Consider the following 21,598-nt stretch of genomic DNA (forward strand, 5'->3'; position numbering starts at 1 on the left):
CTTGCCTCTTCGGCAGGTCCAGACTTTTCCCCCCGGACTCCCTCCCGGCTAGCCGTGGTGCACTAACCCCTTCAGGCTGTGTTTACACCGCCAACCCCAGCCCTTTCCCTGCGATCCGACCGAAGCCCGAGCCTCAGCTCCCAGCCCCCGCCTGCCCCGGTGGGTGAGCAGACAAGCCTCTCGGGCTGGTGAGTGCTGGTCGGCACCGATCCTCTGTGCGGGAATCTCTCTGCTTTGCCCTCTGCACCAGTTGCTGCGCTCTCCTCCGTGGCTCCAAAGCTTCCCCCCTCCGCCACCCGCAGTCTCCGCCCGCGAAGGGGCTTCCTAGTGTGTGGAAACCTTTCCTCCTTCACAGCTCCCTCCCACTGGTGCAGGTCCCGTCCCTATTCTTTTGTCTCTGTTTTTTCTTTCTTCTTTTGCTCTACCCAGGTACGTGGGGAGTTTCTTGCCTTTTGGGAGGTCTGAGGTCTTCTGCCAGTGTTCAGTGGGTGTTCTATAGGAGAAGTTCCACGTGTAGATGTATTTCTGATGTATCTGTGGGGAGGAAGGTGATCTCTGCGTCTTACTCTTCCGCCATCTTCTCCGACCACCTCTTGCTCAGTTTTGATACTATAATTAAGTAGTGTCCAACTTACTGGCTCCAAACCCCTGATGGCTTTCAAAATTACTGCCATGGGCCCATGAATAATACATACAGCCACCATACACAGACTACAGAATGAATAAGTATATGTCTCATATATTAGAACCTCTATTTTGCAAATTTCTGAAGATACTATGGCCACTGTTAAAATATAAATGGCTTCTTGTCACTATGTAGTTTTTCCACTGACTGATACAAAAAGTACAACTATAACTATGTGGACATTGGTTTGAAAAGGGATTCCTCATAGTCAAACATTTGCAAACTACTGTTATAATAAATTTCAAAGGAAGTAACAGTATATAAGATCAAACGACTTGAACTAGATCACTCACCAGAAGTACATTCAACTCAATTCATTTAGTTATACACTGCTTCTTTCCAAAAAGAATGTGAGGCTAGGAAGAACAATTAGGTCAGATGTACTATGAAATTAAGACACTAAAGGGCAAAGTGTTTTCTTAGTAACTACAAATATAAAAATGTTCATTGCAGCTCTATTTACAATAGCTAGGACATGGAAGCAACCTAAGTGTCCATCGACAGATGAATGGATAAAGAAGATGTGGCACATATATACAATGGAATGTTACTCAGCAATAAAAAGGAACGAAATTGAGTTATTTGTAGTGAGGTGGATGGACCTAGAGTCTGTCATACAGAGTGAAGTAAGTCAGAAAGAGAAAAACAAATACCGTATGCTAACACATATATATGGAATCTAAAAAAAAACAAAAAAAAGGTCCTGAAGAACCTAGGGGCAAGACGGGAATAAAGACGCAGACCTACTAGAAAATGGACTTGAGGACACAGGGAAGACACATGGACATATATACACTACCAAATGTAAAATAGATAGCTAGTGGGAAGCAGCTGCATAGCACAGGGAGATCAGCTCGGTGCTTTGTGACCAGCTAGAAGGGTGGGATAGGGAGGGTGGGAGGGAGGGAGATGCAAGAGGGAAGAGATATGGGGATATATGTATATGTATAACTGATTCACTTCATTATAAAGCAGAAACTAACACACCATTGTAAAGCAATCATACTCCAATAAAAATGTTAAAAAAAAAAAAGTATTCATTTAACAAATGTTACTGAGTACCTATTATTTGGCAGGCACTGTTCTGGGGAGACAACAGTGAAGAGAAACAGGAAAAACTTCCTGCCCTCCTGGAGCTTACATTCTACTGAGGGATCTTATAATTTAATTAAAGAAGCTTTGGGTATATACCTATTAAATTGAACAAATATAATAAACCCAAAGGTTGTGGGGGAGACACCAAATACTGTTGGTGATGATGAAAAAGTATATCTTTCCCAGAGGGTAATTTTTTTATCCATTTTATTTTTTGCAAAACACTTACTGAAATACAATTCACATACCGTACAATTCACCTATTTAAGTGTACAGTTCAGTGTTTTTTACTATATTAACAGGGATGCATAACCATCACCACAGTCTAATTTTGGAACATTTTCATCCCTTCTAAAAGAAACCCCATTAGCAGTCACTCCCCATTCCTCTCCTCCTTAGATTAGCCTCTGAGAACCAGTAATCTACTTTCGGTTCCTATGTATTTACTTACTCTTTACCTTTCATATAAACGGAATCATACAAATGTGTGATTCTTTGTGACTGGCTTCTTTCCCTTAGCATAATGTTTTCAAGGGTTTTACCATATATCAGTATTTCATCCTTTTTACGGCTGAATAATATTCCATTGTATGGGTACACGACATTTTAAGATTCATTGATCTCTCAATGGACATTTGGGTTGTTTCTATTTTTTTGGTTATTATGAATAATTCTGCTATGAACATTTGTGTACAAGTTTTTGTGTAGACACAGTTTTTCGTTTCTCTTGGGTATAAACCTAGGAGTAGAAATGCTGGGTCATACAATAACTCTATGTTTAACTTCTTGGGAGACTGCCAAACTTTTCCAAAGCAGCTACATCATTTTACATTCCCACCAGCAATGTATGAAGGTTCCAATTTTTCCACATCCCCACTAACATTTGTTATTGTCTGTCTCTTTGATTATAGCCATCCTAGTGGGAGTGAAGTGGTTCCTCACCACAGTTTTGATTTGCCTATCCCTAATGATAGGTAACCTTGAAATATGTAAGAAATTATGAAACTAATCATGCCTACTTTCTTTTAAACTAATAATTTCAGTTTAAATGTATTATTCTAAGGTAATAATTTAAAAGAAAAAAGCAGCCATATATACTAAGATGTTTATATAAGCTTCATTTATAATAGGAAAGAAAAAAATCCACCCAAACTAGTTATAACCCAAATGCCCAACAATCAGTAAAAGATTAAACAAATTTAAAATACATACATCTAGTCACTCCCTACCTTTCTCCTAGCCTTATATATGTCTTTTCCTCCACATATTCTATTATTCCACCACAGCAAACTACTTGCTTTTCCCTGATCAGGCTGTTCTGTTCATATCACATAGATGGCTTTCCCTCACTCTGCCTGACAAATCCCTATTCTTTTAGGACTGTTTGACCATAATCTTCCCTGAAATTCTTTCCTTGACTTTCTTTCTTTCCCCCTGAGTTTCTTTCTTCTTGTGAATTCTCAATACATTGTGATTATTTGTTTACTTAATTATATTTATTTCAACAGGCAAAAGACTCCAAACAGCACATCACAGAACAGAAAACTCAAATGACCTATGGACATCTGAGACGTTCAACCTCAATAGTAACTGAGTAAATACCAATTCAGATCATAACCATGCCACACCTGTCAGAATGACAAAAAACAAACAAACAAAAAAACCCTGAAGTTGCATATTCCAGAGTGTTGGTGAGGCTGTGGAAAGATGGGGACTCTCGTATACTGCTAAGGAGGTGAGTATACACATTTATAACCACTTTGGAAGGGGTTGGCAGTACCCGTTAAACTTGAACACGCTCATATCCTACGACTCAGCAGTTCCACTCAGGGATAGACCTTAGAGTGGTGGTTCTCCAACTTTAGTGCACTGCAAAATAACCTGAAAGGCTGGTTACAACACAGAATGCTGGGTTCTCTTCTGGGGTGGGCCCCACTTCTAGCAAGTTCCCAGGTGATGTGGATTCTGCTGGCTCTAGGACTATAAAACTACTGATTTAAAGGGAAAGGTGTAGGTCACTTGGGAGAAAATGTTTACAAGTGAGATTTACTGGTTATGTGAGAAAAAAGGTATTACTTAGAATATTTTCCTCTGCTAATATTAAAATTAGCTTTATTAAAATTCAAACTAGTAGATAGCCTCATCCACCACAGGGCAGACAGCAGAAGCAAGAACTACAATCCTGCAGCCTGTGGAACAAAAACCACACTCACAGAAAGATAGACAAGATGAAAAGGCAGAGGGTTATGTACCAGATGAAGGAACAAGATAAAACCCCAGAAAAACAACTAAATGAAATGGAGGTAGGCAATCTTCCAGAAAAAGAATTCAGAATAATGATAGTGAAGATGATCCAGGACCTCGGAAAAAGAATGGAGGCAAAGATCGAGAAGATGTGAGAAATGTTTAACAAAGATCTAGAAAAATTAAAGAACAAACAAACAGAGATGACCAATACAATAACTGAAATGAAAACTACACTGGAAGGAATCAATAGCAGAATAACTGAGGCAGAAGAACGGATAAGTGACCTGGAAGACAGAATGGTGGAATTCACTGCTGCGGAACAGAATAAAGAAAAAAGAATGAAAAGAAATGAAGACAGCCTAAGACACCTCTGGGACAACATTAAACGCAACAACATTCGCATTATAGGGGTCCCAGAAGGAGAAGAGAGAGAAAGGACCCGAGAAAATAGCTGGAGAGATTAGAGTCAAAAACTTCCCTAACATGGGAAAGGAAATAGCCACCCAAGTCCAGGAAGTGCAGAGAGTCCCATACAGAATAAACCCAAGGAGAAACACGCCGAGACACATAGTAATCAATTTGGCAAAAATCAAAGACAAAGAAAAATTATGGAAAGCAGCAAGGGAAAAACGAAAAATAACATACAAGGGAACTCCCATAAGGTTAACAGCTGATTTCTCAGCAGAAACTCTACAAGCCAGAAGGGACTGGCATGATATACTTAAAGTGATGAAAGGGAAGAACCTACAACCAAGATTACTCTAGCCGGCAAGGATCTCATTCAGATTCGATGGAGAAATCAAAAGCTTTACATGTGTTTGCCAACAAACACATGAAAGAATGCTCAACATCATTAATCATTAGAGAAATGCAAATCAAAACTACAATGAGATATCATCTCACACCGGTCAGAATGGCCATCATCAAAAAATCGAGAAACAATAAATGCTGGAGAGGGTGTGGAGAAAAGGGAACACTCTTGCACTGTTGGCGGGAATGTAAACTGATACAGCCACTATGGAGAACAGTATGGAGGTTCCTTAAAAAACTAAAAATACAACTACCATACGACCCAGCAATCCCACTACTGGGCATATACCCTGAGAAAACCATAATTCAAAAAGAGTCATGTACCAAAATGTTCATTGCAGCTCTATTTACAATAGCCAGGACCTGGAAGCAACCTAAGTGTCCATCGACAGACGAATGGATAAAGAAGATGTGGCACATACATACATTGGAATATTACTCAGCCATAAAAGGAAACGAAATTGAGTTATTTGTAGTGAGGTGGATGGAGTTAGCGTCTGTCATACAGAGTGAAGTAAGTCATAAAGATAAAAACAAATACCGTATGCTAACACATATATATGGAATCTAAGGAAAAAAAAAAAAGGTCATGAAGAACCTAGTGGCAAGACGGGAATAAAGACACAGACCTACTAGAGAATGGACTTGACAATATAGGGAGGGGGAAGGGTAAGCTGTGACAAAGTGAGAGAGTGGCATGGACATATAAACACTACCAAATGTAAAATAGATAGCTAGTGGGAAGCAGCCGCATAGCACAGGGAGATCAGCTCGGTGGTTTGTGACCACCTAGAAGGGTGGGATAGGGAAGGTGGGAGGGAGGGAGACACAAGAGGGAAGAGATATGGGAACATATGTATATGTATAACTGATTCACTTTGTTATAAAGCAGAAACTAACACACCACTGTAAAGCAATTATACTCCAATAAAGATGTTAAAAAACAAACAAACCCAAAACAATTAAGAAAATTGTCATAGGAACATACATATCGATAACTACCTTAAATGTGAATGGATTAAGTGCTCCAACCAAAAGACACAAGCTTGCTGAATGGATGCAAAAACAACACCCATATATATGCTGTCTACAAGAGACCCACTTCAGACCTAGGGACACATACAGACTGAAAGTGAGGGGATGGAAAAAGATATTCCATGCAAATGGAAATCAGAAGAAAGCTGGAGTAGCAGTACTCCTATCAGATGAAATAGACTTTGAAATAAAGAATGTTACAAGAGACAAGGAAGGACACTACCTAATGATCAAGGGATCAATCCAAGAAGATATAACAATTATAAATATATATGCACCCAACATAGGAGCACTTCAATACATAAGGCAACTGCTAACAGCTCTAAAAGAGGAAATCGACAGGAACACAATAACAGTGGGGGACTTTAACACCTCACTTACACCAATGGACAGATCATCCAAACAGAAAATCAATATGGAAACACAAGCTTTAAATGACACAGTAGACCAGATAGATTTAATTGATATTTATAGGACATTCCATCCAAAAACAGCAGATTACACTTTCTTCTCAAGTGCACACGGAACATTCTCCAGGATAGCTCACATCTAGGGTCACAAATCAAGCCTCAGTAAATTTAAGAAAATTGAAATCATGAGATTAGAAATCAATTACAGGGAAAAAAACGTAAAAAACACAAAACACATGGAGGCTAAACAATACGTTACTAAATAACCAAGAGATCACTGAAGAAATCAAACAGGAAATCAAAAAATACCTAGAGACAAATGACAATGAAAACACGACGATCCAAAACCTATGGGATGCAGCAAAAGCAGTGCTAAGAGGGAAGTTTATAGCTATACGAGCCTACCTCAAGAAACAAGAAAAATCTCAAATAAACAATCTAACCCTACACCTAAAGGAACTAGAGAAAGAGGAACAAACAAAACCCAAAGTTAGCAGAAGGAAAGAAATCATAAAGATCAGAGCAGAAATAAATGAAATAGAAACAAAGAAAACAATAGCAAAGATCAATAAAACTAAAAGCTGGTTCTTTGAAAAGATAAACAAAATTGATAAACCATTAGCCAGACTCATCAAGAAAAAGAGGGAGAGGACTCAAATCAATAAAATTAGAAACGAAAATGGAGACGTTACAACAGACACCACAGAAATACAAAGCATCCTAAGAGACTACTATAAACAACTCTATGCCAATAAAATGGACAACCTGGAAGAAATGGACAAATTCTTAGAAAGGTATAACCTTCCAAGACTGAACCAGGAAGAAATAGAAAATATGAACAGACCAATCACAAGTAATGAAATTGAAACTGTGATTAAAAATCTTCCAACAAACAGAAGTCCAGGACAAGATGGCTTCACAGGTGAGTTCTATCAAACATTTAGAGAAGAGCTAACACCCATCCTTCTCAAACCCTTCCAAAAAACTGCGGAGGAAGGAATACTCCCAAACTCATTCTATGAGGCCACCATCACCCTGATACCAAAACCAGACAAAGATACTACAAAAAAAAGAAAATTACAGACCAATATCACTGATGAACATAGATGTAAAAATCCTCAACAAAATACCAGCAAACAGAATCTAACAACACATTAAAAGGATCATACACCACGATCAAGTGGGATTTATCCCAGGGATGCAAGGATTCTTCAATATACGCAAATCAATCAATGTGATACACCATATTAACAAACTGAAGAATAAAAACCATATGATCATCTCAATTGATGCAGAAAAAGCTTGTGACAAAATTCAACACCCATTTATGATAAAAACTCTCCAGGAAGTGGGAATAGAGGGAACCTACTTCAACATAATAAAGGCCATATACGACAAACCCACAGCAAACATCACTCTCAATGGTGAAAAACTGAAAGCATTTCCTCTTAGATCAGGAACAAGGCAAGGATGTCCATTCTCACCACTATTATTCAACATAGTTTTGGAAGTCCTAGCCACGGCAATCAGAGAAGAAAAAGAAATAAAAGGAATCCAAATTGGAAAAGAAGAAGTAAAACTGTCACTGTTTACAGATGACATGATACTATACATAGAGAATCCTAAAGATGCCACCAGAAAACTACTAGAGCTAATCAATGAATTTGGTAAAGTTGAAGGATACAAAATTAATGTACAGCAATCTCTTGCATTCCTATACACTAATGATGAAAAATCTGAAAGAGAAATTAAGGAAACACTCCCACTTACCACTGCAACAAAAAGAATAAAATACCTAGGAATAAACCTACCTAGGAAGACAAAAGACCTGTATGCAGAAAACTATAAGACACTGATGAAAGAAATTAAAGGTGATACCAACAGATGGAGAGATATACCATGTTCTTGGATTGGAAGAATCAATATTGTGAAAATGACTATACTACCCAAAGCAATCTACAGATTCAATGCAATCCCTATCAAATTACCAATGGCATTTTTTACAGAACTAGAAGAAAAAATCTTAAAATCTGTATGGAGACACAAAAGACGCCGAATAGCCAAAGCAGCCTTGAGGTAGAAAAAAGGAGCTAGAGGAATCAGACTCCCTGACTTCAGACTATACTACAAAGCTACAGTAATCCAGACAATATGGTACTGGCACAAAAACAGACATATAGATCAATGGAACAGGATAGAAAGCCCAGAGATAAACCCATGCACCTATGGTCAGCTAATCTATGACAAAGGAGGCAAGGATATACAATGGAGAAAAGACAGTCTCTTCAATAAGTGGTGCTGGGAAAAATGGACAGCTACATGTAAAAGAATGAAATTAGAACACTCCCTAACACCATACACAAAAATAAACTCAAAATGGATTAGAGACCTAAATGTAAGACCAGACACTATCAAACTCTTAGAGGAAAACATAGGAAGAACAGTCTTTGACATAAATCACAGCAAGACCTTTTTTGATCCACCTCCTACAGTAATGGAAATAAAAACAGACAAATGGGACCTAATGAAACTTCCAAGCTTTTGCACAGCAAAGGAAATCATAAATAAGTCAAAAAGACAACCCTCAGAATGGGAGAAAATATTTACAAATGAATCAACGGACAAAGGATTAACCTGCAAAATATATAAACAGCTCGTGCAGCTCAATACTAAAAAAAAAACAACCCAATCCAAAAATGGGCAGAAGACCTAAAGAGACATTTCTCCAAAGAAGACATACAGATGGCCAAGAAGCACATGAAAAGCTGCTCAACATCACTAATTATTAGAGAAATGCAAATCAAAACTACAGTGAGGTATCACCTCACACCAGTTAGAATGGGCATCATCAGAAAATCTACAAACAACAAATGCTGGAGAGGGTGTGGAGAAAAGGGAACCCTCTTGCACTCTTGGTGGGAACGTAAATTGATACAGCCACTATGGAGAACAGTATGGAGGTTCCTTAAAGAAGTAGAAATAGAATTACTATATGACCCAGCAATCCCACTACTGGGCATATACCCAGAGAAAACCATAATTCAAAAAGACACATGCACCCCAATGTCCATTGCAGCACTATTTACAATAGCCAGGTCATGGAAGCAACCTAAATGCCCATCCATAGACGAATGGATAAAGAAGATGTGGTACATATATACAATGGAATATTACTCAGCCATAAAAAGGAACGAAATTGGGTCATTTGTAGAGATGTGGATCCATCTAGAGACTGTCATACAGAGTGAAGTAAGTCAGAAAGAGAAAAACAAATATCGTATATTAACGCATATATGTGGAACCTAGAAAATGGTACAGATGAACCGGTTTTCAGAGCAGAAATTGAGACACCGATGTAGAGAAAAAAACGTATGGACACCAAGGGGGGAAAGTGGTGGGGGGTGGGGGTTGTGGTGGGATGAATTGGGAGATTGGGATTGACATGTATACACTGATGTGCATAAAATGGATGACTAACAAAAAAAAATTCAAACTATTCACTCAAAAATGGGTGAATTTTATTGCATATAAATTATACCTCAAAGCTGTAAAAAAGTTAGCTTTGGGGTGATGAAAGTGCTGTAAGATTTGAGCAGATATTATGGAGATGGTTGCACAACTCTGCAAACATACCAAAAATCACTGAATTGTACATTTTAAACCTGTAAAATATATCTCAATAAAGCTTTTTTTTTTTTAAAGTTAACTTTATTTGCATTTGCTTTTCGGGTGCATCAGCTAGTAATGAACAGTAGTAGCTCAGGGGCTTAATGCATAAGAGAGGAGAGTTAATTTAAACCCTAGAGTCTGAGCTAAGATGGTTTTTACATTTTTTAAGTGTTGTTTAAAAAGAAGAAGAATATGCAACAGAGACTGTATGTGGCCCACAAAGTCTAAAATATTTACTATCTGGTCCTTTACAAAAAAGATTGCTGATCCCTGATTTAAACTAACTTACTTGTGACTAGCAAAGTTAATCAAAGGAAGCTTTAAGACAGAGAGGGCGAGAAAAAAAAAAAAAAAAGGCAGAAACACCAGCAGGGTTTGTGACTGGGGAGAAGGAGATGTCAATTACAAAAGAGAAATTCATTTATACTCCTCCTTCGGAGTGAACTGTGTAGGGGCAGTGAGTGAATTTGTGTGCCCTTGAACATGGAAAGATGACTGGACAGCAGGGGCATCCACTCCCAGGAGGATGCTGAAGGGGATGCTGGTGTCAAAAAAGGCCACCCCAACCAGGACAGAACTGGACACATCCCCTCACCCAGCTGAAAGCAATTCTCCTCTTCTTCCATGACATCACTTCCCCCTCTCCATTAGGTCCCTCCCATCACCCTACTACCTCTCTCTCCATTTACAACCAAATTCCTCAAAGGGCTGACTGTATACCACAGTCATTCTCTCCCATTCTTCTCCTCCCATTCTACTTGGCCCCTCACCAATCTAGCTTTCCACTCCACCAAACTGCTCCAGTCAAGATCGCTAACGAAATCCATGTTACTAAATCCAATGGCTATTTTCCCTCCTTCTCCTGGATCTACCAGCAGCACTTGATGGTCAATCACACCTTCCTCCCAGAAACATTTTCTTCACTTGGATTCCAGAATACTACACTTTCCTGGTTTTCCTCCTACCTCTAACGATGCTTTCTGTCTCCTTTGCTGGTTTTTCCTCACCTCCCCCCTCATCAGCCTGACCCCTAAATAGTGAACACAGTCTTCCTCTAAATAGTGACTTTAGTCTTTGACTTCTCATTGTCTACACTCTCTTCCCAGTCTGCACTTTCCTTCAGTCTCATGGCTTTAAATACTCTCTATATACTAACAACCCCCAAATTGACATCTCCAGCCCTCACCTATCCTCTGTGTTGCCGTCTTCCACATCCAAAAGCCTATTGGATGCTGTAAACATGTCCAAGAGCAAACTCCTGACCTTCCTCCAAAATCTGCTCCTCCCAAGGTCTGTTCCACCTCAATAAATGGCAACTCTATCCTTAGAGTTTTCAACAAAGAGGAAACATAACTGTCCAATAAACATACAAAAAGATATTCAACACTACCTACTAGGAAGATAAAATTAAAACAAGGAGATACCATTTCATACTCATTAGATGTGCAAAAATTTTAGTCTGATGATCCCCATGTGTTTACAAGAAAGTGGAAAAAGAGAATTTCTCAACTGAGGAAAATTCCTCCCCAAAAAAACATGAAGCAGAAGAAAACTCTAACTGTATACTCTAAACAGAATTAAATATATCCAAAAGCATTTAGGAATATATATTTTTTAAAACTCACCTTGAATCAGAAATTTAAAAACTAAGAACAGAAACATACCAAAAAACATAGTGATATGACAGAAAAAAAAATTAATCGAACTAAGGGGAAAGAATGGGAGAAAAAGACTAAATTATCTCAGAAGTGAAGAATAAATTACAAGGTGCCCAAGGGAAAATAAACTCAAAAGAAATGATGCAGCCACTTTGGAAAACAGTCTGACAGTTCCTTAAAAAATTAAACATAGAGTTACCATATGACCCAGCAATTCAAATCCTAGGTATACACCCAAAAGAAATAAAAATATATGTCTGCATAAAAACTTGTGCACAAATGCTCATAACAGCATTATTCACAAGAGCCAAAATGTAGAAACAACTCAAATGTTCATTGAGAGATGAATGAATAAACAAAATGTAGTATCCCTGTACAATGGAATATTATCTGGCCATAAAAATATCTGGCCATAAAAAGGAATGAAGTACTGACACACAGTCAAACAGGGATGAACCTTGAAATCATTATGCTAAGGGAAAGAAGCTAGTCGCAAAAGACCACATATTGTATGATTGCTTTATATGAAAGGTCCAGAATAGGCAAATCCATAGAGACAGAAAGTAGATTGGTGGTTGCCTAGGTGCGGTGGGGGGAGGGGGGCATTGGGGGGAGTGGGCACAGGGTTTCTTTTTGGTGGGATGAATATGTTCTAACACTAGACTGTGATGATGGTTACACAACTCTGTGAATATACTAAAAAAACACTGAATTGTAGACTTTTAAATGGGTGAATTGTGTGGTATGTTAATTATATCTCAGTAAAGCTGTTACCAAAAAAAAAAAAAAAATCAACTGACAGAGATCCCATACTAAATGTTGAGTTCAGCATTTACAAGTGCAAAGAATTGCCCACGAAAGCCCTTACAACAAAGACGCCACGCTGGCAGCACAGAACGGGACCAAGTTAGAGCCCACAGAACAAGAGGGCGATCAGCAGTTCAGAGGAAGCCAGACCTCAGGAGAGCAGGGCATGGCTTATTCTCCCAGCCACAGCGGCTGGGTGCTGTCACCAGTTCCTCAGTAGGGAGGAGCTGGAAGTGGATACAGAACCCCAATGTTGCCTACCATTATTCTACTTTGATTTCATGGATGAAATGTATTTCTCTCACACACAGAACAGGTTAAATAAACAGGGGAGTAAGGGCATTTTAAAAGGTGTAAGTACAAAGGTTAACCATTAGAACAAAAATAAAAACCTTCCTCTTTTTAAAAATAAAAGAGCAAAAACTACACCTCATAGCAAAAAGAAATAGCAAATATAACAAAATACACATGATTATAAAATATTACGATAGACCAAATATATCAGTCCTAACAATAAATGTGGTGGGCTTATTAACTCATCTACTAAAATAAACAGGTACAATTTGGCTCACAAAACACGGAGTTGTATAAAAAACATATCTAAAACAAAGTGATTGTGAAAAGTTAAAAATAAAAGGATGGCCAAATTATACAAGGCACCTGGAAACAAAAAGAGAGCAGGGGTGGCAAACCTGGAATCAGGCAAAGCACAATTCAAGCCCCAAAGCATTCATCATGCCAAAGGAAGACACTTTTTAATGCTAAAAGCCACAATCCTCGATGAAAAGAGAACAAATAAAAATACACGTATTAAAAAAAAATACACGTATTTACATGAATATAACATTGCAACCACCTTCATGAAGCAAAAACTACAACAGGTGCAAGGAGACACAGATAGAAACACTAATAATAGGAGACTTTCATATACCACTCTCAGTGGTATATTAGACAGATTAGGTAAGCCAAAAATGAGATAGAAGATCTAAACAGCATAATCAACAGGGTAAATCTTAAGGATATTTATCAAACTCTACTCTCTGATACTAGAGAATACTCTTCTGAAGTGCCCACACCACATCACCAAAAATAATCATATATTAGGTCACAAAGAAAACATCAGTAACCTCCACATAATAGAACTATTATAAGCAATACTCTCTGATCATAATGCAATAAAACTAGAATTTACTAATAAAAACAAAAAAGAGAAATTCCACCTAGAAGTTTTAAAACCTCTTATTAAACAACTCCTGGGTACTCTAAGGTAAATTTTTAAAGAAATAATGACAATAAAAGCACTACATATCAGATTCTATGGGATGCATTTAAAGCAGTGATCAAAGGAAAATTCATTGCACTAAACATATTTATCAATAAAAATGAAAGAATAAAAGTAAATAAATTTATTTCCAAGGTAAAAAAAAAAAAAGAAACTAAAAAATAACAAAGAAAGCACAAGGAAGGAAACAATAAAAACAAAAGTAGAGGAAGAGAATAGAAAACTAGATCTAAGTAATAATTCAAAATTCTGTAGTTTTTGGAAAAATTAAAATGGATAAACCACTAAATAACTTATATAACTTGCCTAGGAAAAAACAGAGAAAGCACAAATACACAAAATAAGAAAGAGCAAAGGGGAAATAACCATTGAAATAGAAGGAAAATTTTGAATCGTAAGAGATTATATCCAATAAATTTAAAAGCCCAGATGTAAGGGATAATTTGTTAGAAAAATAGAGATTACTAAAACTGACCACATTAAAAAGCTTAAACAGACCAACTTCCATAAAAGAAACAGAGAAAGTTATTAAGGAAATATCCCATAAAAAAGCTTCAGGCCCAGATCGTTTCACAGGGGAATTCTACCAAACCTTCAAACATCAGATTGCCTCAATACTCTATAAATTATTCCAGAGCTGGTATATCGCGAGAAGGATCAAGCCTACAGAAACATCAACCTTTCAAGGAGATGAACCAGCCAAGAAGACTGAGAAAGAACACCTCTGAGGAAGGAGGGAACCCTAGAGCATAGAAGGATGTTTCAAGAAAGGAGACTTTTATGGCAACAGCTGCATAGAGACCCAATAAAAGCAATGAAAAGTGTTAACACATGGCTTGAGGACTAAGTGGAAGGTAAGGAAACTGAGAAAGCCAATTAATAACAACACCTTCTAACAAATTTGTCTGGCATAGGAGGAGAGAAACTGGCTTGCAGCTGGGTGATAGGGGTCTAGGGAAGAGGTTTTGAAATGGGAGCAACTTGAGCGCCCATTTTAATGTTGATAAGGAGAGGTTTAATGTTGGAAAGGAGAGACTATGTGCATGGCATTGGGGACATAATGTAGAATGACAGTCATAGTAGGAATGAGTCTAGGTCCAATTAGTTCAATGTTTCCTTTGATTCCTAATATCAACTCCAAATAATGTAGTCAACCTCTCCCAATATTCCACATTTACATATTACCTTCTTCAAAGGTCCAGACTGAATTTTTATCAGCGGTCACATTTTATGTTAATTTGGCAAACATTGCTGAGTGCCAGTGACTGCTAGAGGCAAGCCATACAAAGTTGGAAGAGTCCTAGTTTCTTTACTAGAGAAGCTCAGTCTTCACTAGCTAAGAAGGATCACATGCGTAACAGTACTTCCTAATTCACTAAGTGTTTTGCAAACACTATCTCAAGCCTTTAATCCTCACAAGCCTTTGAGGAAGCTGGAATTACCTCCATTTCACAGGTGAAGAAACCAATCCTCAAAAAAGTTAACCAACCTGCCCCAAGAGAAAGACTTAAAATCAGCATCCAGGTTCTCAGACTCCAATACAAACACTTCCCCACCTTGCAACTCCTACCTTCATAAAGATGACTCTGAAGAGACTGCCTGGTCATTTGCGTAGATGCTCGGTCAGCAGAATTGGACTTTAGTACACTTGAGAATAGTTGACATCCTGCATCACATCTAAAATTGCCGTCTAAATTTGGAAAGCAGCTTTTATGCTCCCTAGCTGTCTGGATATTCTGTAGCCTATAGGGCACAAAGACTATGTTTTATTTATCATGATCCCAAGGACTGTGTTTTATTTAGCTTTTTATCTGTCCCTCTCAGCTTTATATATAGTGCCTTTAAATATTTTCTCCTTCAACATGTGTGGATTCATTCATTCACCTAATTTCATAACTCTGATATCATTTTCAATATAATCTAGGGCAGCAGTATAAAACTTCAAATTTAAGGGGTGAAAGAGTGGGGGCAAAGGGTATCACAGAACAGCTTTTTGAATTCAGAAATTTACATTAAAAAATCAAGATGCTTATGTGCTCTGAAATTTTTACAAGATGGCAATAATTAGCAATGAGACAAAGTATGTTTAAATATACTCTCCATAAATGTCTCATTTGACCCTTAAAATCACCCTGTAAGAAAGGTAAGGCAAAGGCACTATAATCTCTAATTCAGAGTTGAGGAAATAGTCCCTTAGAAAAGGTAAGTGACATGTTCAAGGTAATCAGATATACTGGAATTCAAGGAAGTCCTGACTTCAAATCTGTTTGCTTTATAATGCCTTTGCCTCACTTAGATAACCCTTCTTTACTAAACTGGTAAAGGTGAAATAGAAGATGAGAAACCAAATTGCCATCAACAAATAAGAAGGAAAAAAAAAAAAAAAAAAGAGGTGATAGCCAGAGAAGGATACCTGTACTTGGTTGGAGAAGAACATAAATGGCCCCAAAGTGTTCTTATAGAAATCCTTTAAATGTTGCCTTTTGCTAGGGTGGGGAAAAGGACACTCACAGATTGTTGGTGGGAGTGCAAAATAGCACATCCTTTCCAGAGGGAAATTCACATTAAAAAACCCAACAACTCTATCATCTAGGAATGTACACTAAGGAAGTAATCATGGACGTGCAGGTTTTACAATTCACCAACAATGTGTTTAAGTAGTGAAAAACTGAGAATAAAAAAACCGACTAAATAAATTACTGCAGCCAAATAATGGCATGCTATGTAGTCAGGAAAAAAAAAAAAACGGTTACCAAAAAGAATCCACTTTAGAAAAATTCATGCATTCGTCTCCGCATAGAAAAAGACTGGAGGGGCATCCCCAGTGTAACCATATTCACAATGGTTACCTGAATGGTGAAAGAGTGCACCTTCTTCACTGTGGTTTTGCATATTTTAGAAATTTTGTATATAAATATGACTAAATGTTTCTAATCAGACATTTTAAAGGCTTCTGGGGAGGGTGTGCAAGGGCAGGGCTTTCAAAAGAACATTTTAGCAGCCATTTTTAAAAATACCACATGAAAAAATAAAGCATTCTATACCGTTATCATTAAAACACCATTGAAAAATAAAGCACTCACCATGAATCCACATCAAAACCTTTTCTTTTCAAATTCCAGTCTTTCATTCGTACCAGTTCGCATACAGAAAAACGTTAAAAAGGTTGCCTGGCCAGAAGTCTGAGAGACTTCCTTGATTTCTACCTGTAGTTTTTACTTTGTTCCAGAAAAGAAAAGCAGTCACCTAAGAGGCAGCTCGAAAAGCACCTCGGCAGGAAAATATTTGGGAGGATAAGTTTCTCTCACATTTCTTTCCCTCCCGACCTACCGACAGGACAATCCTGACAGTGCCCGGCCCAGTTTCCTAATACACCCTAAAGAAGCACAGGAGATGCGCCAATATTCAGTATACGTTTCTAAAAAGACAAGTTTTACTTTACAATGCAGGATAAAGAGCAGCCTTCACTACTCATTCTGGACGTTACCGGAGAAGATGCCGCTGCGCGGCAGGAGAGCCTCCGAAGAAGGACAAAGCGGGGGCTCCTCGGCTCGGGTCCCGCAGGCGATGCGTCCGGAGCCGCCTCTGGGAAAAGGGCACCGTCCCTGGACACCGCCCCGCCCTCCCCCCGTCTCCATGACAGACGCTCCAAATCGCCGGGGACCAAAGCCTGCGGACAATGGGCGAGGATCGGGGGCCTCGGCAGCAGGTGCCCGGGCCGCCGCGTCTAAAATAAGGCACCGGTCCGGTGGCCAGAGACAGGGGCAGGGGAGCAGTCCCCCGGGATCCCGAGCTGGGCCTCCGCATCCTCCCCCCCGCCCCACCCGCCACCCAAGAACCGCCCCTCCCAGGCGACGGACACGCCCTCCCCGCAGGCCGGGACCTCCTCGCGCCGCCCGCCCCCCAAGGCCGCTCACCCGTCCGGGAAGTTCCCGCAGCCGCCGCCGCGGCCGCCGCCGCCGCCGCCGCCGGCCCCTCAGGCCTCGCCCCTCACACGGCCGCCGCCTCCCACAGGAGCCGCACCGCAGCTCCCTCAACTGGGCCGCGGGACCCGGAACCACTTCCTTCCGGAACCGCCTCGCCCCGCCCCCCGTCCTAGCCACGCCCACTGCCCGCTGCCTAGCGCGGAGCCCGCTTTCCCACCGACCTCTGCTCTCAACTCTTTCCCAGCGACGGTTGCCCCGCCCGGGAGGCTCCGGCCAGAGCGCCTGCGCCCTCTGCCGGCCGTTCCCACCTCTGCCTCTCTGTCCAGGGCGCATGCGCCATCTGCCGCCCGCCCGCCGGGAAGGAAAGAACACACTGGGTCCATGGATCCTGAGGGTTAAGGGTCAGAGATTGGAGTTCACCCCTCAGTCAGAGGCAGGAGCTTGGTCCCGTGGGCCTTCCAGCGTTGTGCAGATGAGCGGAGCAGATGAGCCTCAGCCTTCCAGCCCCTGGCTTGTCCCTCAAAGCCCTTCCAGAGCCAGCCTACCTGAACCTGCAAGGCTGTGGCCTCTCTCCTGCCTACTCAATCTCTAACTATTCCCCATGGCCTCAAATCAAGCTTGTACCCAGAAAACAAAACCTCTCCTCTGTACCTCCCGAATAGGTTAATGGTACCAACATCTCTCCACCGTGCAATTCAAAATACTGACTCATTTTTACCTACTCTTTTGATTTCTCTCCTCCCACACTCCATCCAGCACCCCAAAGGTAGTATATCCTCACTCTTGGAGCTTTCTCACTTGACACTTTGATGTTCTTTTTACCCCTTGCAAGATTTCTCTTTCAGGGTCCACCCCATCTGGTGGACCTTCTACCCTCCCTTGTCACTGTCATCTACTGACTGCATTAGTTTTCCTCCCCATCTGAATTACTGCCATCATCCTGATGAAACCAACACCCATGACTAAGCCATGTTTCCTTAACTTCCTCGGTCCAGATGACTTTACCTCTATTCTACTTAATCCACCCATTTCCAGGTACCCATTCTATAAAATCTAGACATCCATCACTTTATACTGCTTCATAGCTAAAACCTGAAGTTTACCAACCCCATTTATTTGGACTCAATCCTCATCCTTGTAGTCCTATCTCTCCCTTAGTCCCAATATACTTGTTCTTCAAAAACCACAGAGCTCTCACATCCCCTGAACCTTCTACCTGACTGAAGCCCATGGCCTTTGACTTCAACCACTCTTGTAAGCAGAGCCCCTTGAATTGCCCTTTGATACGTCCCAACATCAAACCACCACCTTGAAACACTCCAGTTATCTGCATTTTCCATCCCCACGTCTATGTTTCCAAGCACTACTTGGGAGGAAAAAGCTACACAACTATAATAGAATGATACCACTACAAATTTATGGAGACTCACCACAGTGGACAGCCTTGGTGCCTCTTAGAAATCCTTTTATGTGACCACTCTCATTTCCAGTAATTGTTGTTACTAACCCTTACCACTCTCTTTAAGCCCCATACCAGTGATCATTTCCCTCTCTTCATACATGATTTTTGCTTCCTGTTTTGCAGAGAGAAATTCCCCAGCATAGTATATGAGGCCTTTCATTATCTGGTTCATACTTACCTCTCTAACTTCTCTCCTCTTTGTGCTCAATGCCCTGGCTATACTGAAATGTTTGCTGTTTAAGATGAATACTCCATTGCACATATTATCCCTTCTGTCTGGTTAAAAGGTGTGAGACCTTTTAATCTGCTTCAGTTCAGGAAGGTTTTCTTCCATTCTACTTTCAAGAATTGTTTCTGCTCCATTTGTTCTGGTCTCTCTTTTAGGAAGAGCAATTATTTGTGGTAAACGTCTGTTTTATCGTTTTCATCTGTTTACCGTTTTTCAGCATTCTGGTAGACCTCCAATCTGCTTTCAATGTTACCGATAAGATTTCCAAAAGCATTATTTCTGCCTCTGTTTTTACTCAATTTCTATTATTGATAATTTTGTTTCCTTCCGTCATTTCCTTCTCTCCCCCCCCACCCCATCCTTCTCTTTCAACTCATCCTATTGACTTTCCATCTCACCCTTTCATTTCCTTATGAATTTCTGTTCTAGTTTTATAGAAGGCCTATCTTCTTGCAAAAGGATGGTAAACTGGTCATAAAATTCCTCTTTTGGATTCCGTAGTCAGTCATTTTCATAAGTATGCTCTTCTTTCTCTTCCACGATTAGGTTTTATATTTCACAAATATATATATATATACACACACACATACACACACACATATATAATGAAGTATACAAAATATACATATATATATCAATATATTCTTTTGATTCATCTTTGAACAAGGTGATTTTTGTTCAGACTTATTACTGGTTAATAATAAGCACAAGGAGATGGCCCTCGCCCTATATGCTGGTTCTGTGGGCAGAGGTTAAGTAGTTTGCATAAGGTTTCATAGCTCTTGATTGTGTATATGAATAGCACACACACATACATAGGCAGAACAAGCCTAAGAGAAATGAAATATTATCTGCCTTTCCATTTATTTTTTCTTTGATTTTCATGCAAAGCCAAACCTGCTCTAGAATGCCAAGTATGCTTAATATAAGGGCTCTATATTAGTAAGAATAAATTACGCTATGATAACAAACCCCAAATCTCAGTGGGTTATAGCAACGAATGTTTATTTTTCACTTATATTTCAAGTCCATCATGGGTCAGCTTTGGTTCTTCTGTCTGGGACCCAGGGTGAAGAAACTGATGCTATCTGAGACATTACTGGTGTCATACCAGAATAAAAGGAGCAAGAGTGGGACCATACATTGGATCTTAAACCTTCTGCTTTAAAGCTGAATCAGAAATTCTGGGGGTGGGGCCCAGCACAGTTTCAACAAGCCCTCCAGGAGATTCTGAAGCATGCTCAAGTTTGAGAACCACTTCTCTATGGCTTGTATTTCCTGTAAACCAGAAGATGGACATAGAGACTTGATAAAATTGAGTAGTTTTTAAACTACTAATTCTTAAACCAGAAAAAAAGAAGTCATATTAAAAGAGAGCAAGAGAGAGAGAGAGGGAGAGAGAATGAATATCAGGCTTTGATACAGACTTAGATAAAGTGCCTATTGTCATTGTCATTTTTTGGAGGGACACTGTTTTCTGGGGAAACCTGCCAGCTGCCCTGATATGTATCTCCAGCCATCCTTCTGTATAGCTTTCTTTTTTAAATGCTGATGTGAGAATAAGATAATTAGGAAGAAGTAGGACAAATAGCTTTCTCATCCCTTGACAATGCTGTTGGCCCAGATTTTTCTCATAGTTTTTGTCTAGATGGTTTGTATTATGTTGGTCATGGCTTCAGCATCTACATTAGTGCTTATAACCCAGGACTGACAGACCAGGTGAATTTTCTCTTTCCTTAAGTATCTGACTTTGGCTATGCTGCTTAATACTGTCAGTGAAATTTGATGTATAATGCTTAGCTGGCCCTGATTCCTCCTCTTTTTCTTCCATCCCATGATACAGGCACTTTTTTGTGGACGCTCTCCTTTCTTTACCTTTACTTTTTTTTTTTTTTTTTTTAAGATTCTTTTTTTTTTTAAATTTATTTCTTTATTTCTTTTTGGGTGTGTTGGGTCTTCGTTTCTGTGCGAGGGCTTCCTCCAGTTGCGGCAAGCGGGGGCCACTCTTCATCGCGGTGCGCGGGCCTCTCACCATCGCGGCCTCTCCTGTTGCGGAGCACAGGCTCCAGACGCGCAGGCTCAGTAATTGTGGCTCACAGGCCCAGTTGCTCCGCGGCATGTGGGATCTTCCCAGACCAGGGCTCGAACCAGTGTCCCCTGCATTGGCAGGCTGACTCTCAACCACTGCGCCACCAGGGAAGCCCTACCTTTACTTTTTAAAGGGCTTTGTCAACAGTGGAGCACAGACAGAAATGATTTATATTATTTGAAAGAAAATGTTTT

The 21,598-nt window shown here is 39.8% G+C and overlaps 1 protein-coding gene across 19 annotated transcripts in view; it reads right to left on the reverse strand.

Moving 5' to 3' along the window:
• BCLAF3 (BCLAF1 and THRAP3 family member 3) overlaps positions 1-21,598 on the reverse strand; it is an 82,997-nt gene that overhangs the window by 46,853 nt on the left and 14,546 nt on the right. For 7 of the 19 annotated variants that reach the window (XM_082375600.1, XM_082375598.1, XM_082375604.1 and 4 more), the window contains exon 1: positions 17,616-17,770. The exons of 3 other annotated variants lie outside the window; for them this stretch is intronic. The gene's annotated coding sequence lies outside the window, so the exon portion shown is untranslated. 9 more of the 19 variants (XM_082375599.1, XM_082375613.1, XM_082375608.1 and 6 more) reach the window with 8 other exon arrangements.

This window comes from Balaenoptera borealis, assembly GCF_965194805.1.
Source record: "Balaenoptera borealis genome assembly, chromosome: X".
NCBI classification, from domain to species: domain Eukaryota; kingdom Metazoa; phylum Chordata; class Mammalia; order Artiodactyla; family Balaenopteridae; genus Balaenoptera; species Balaenoptera borealis.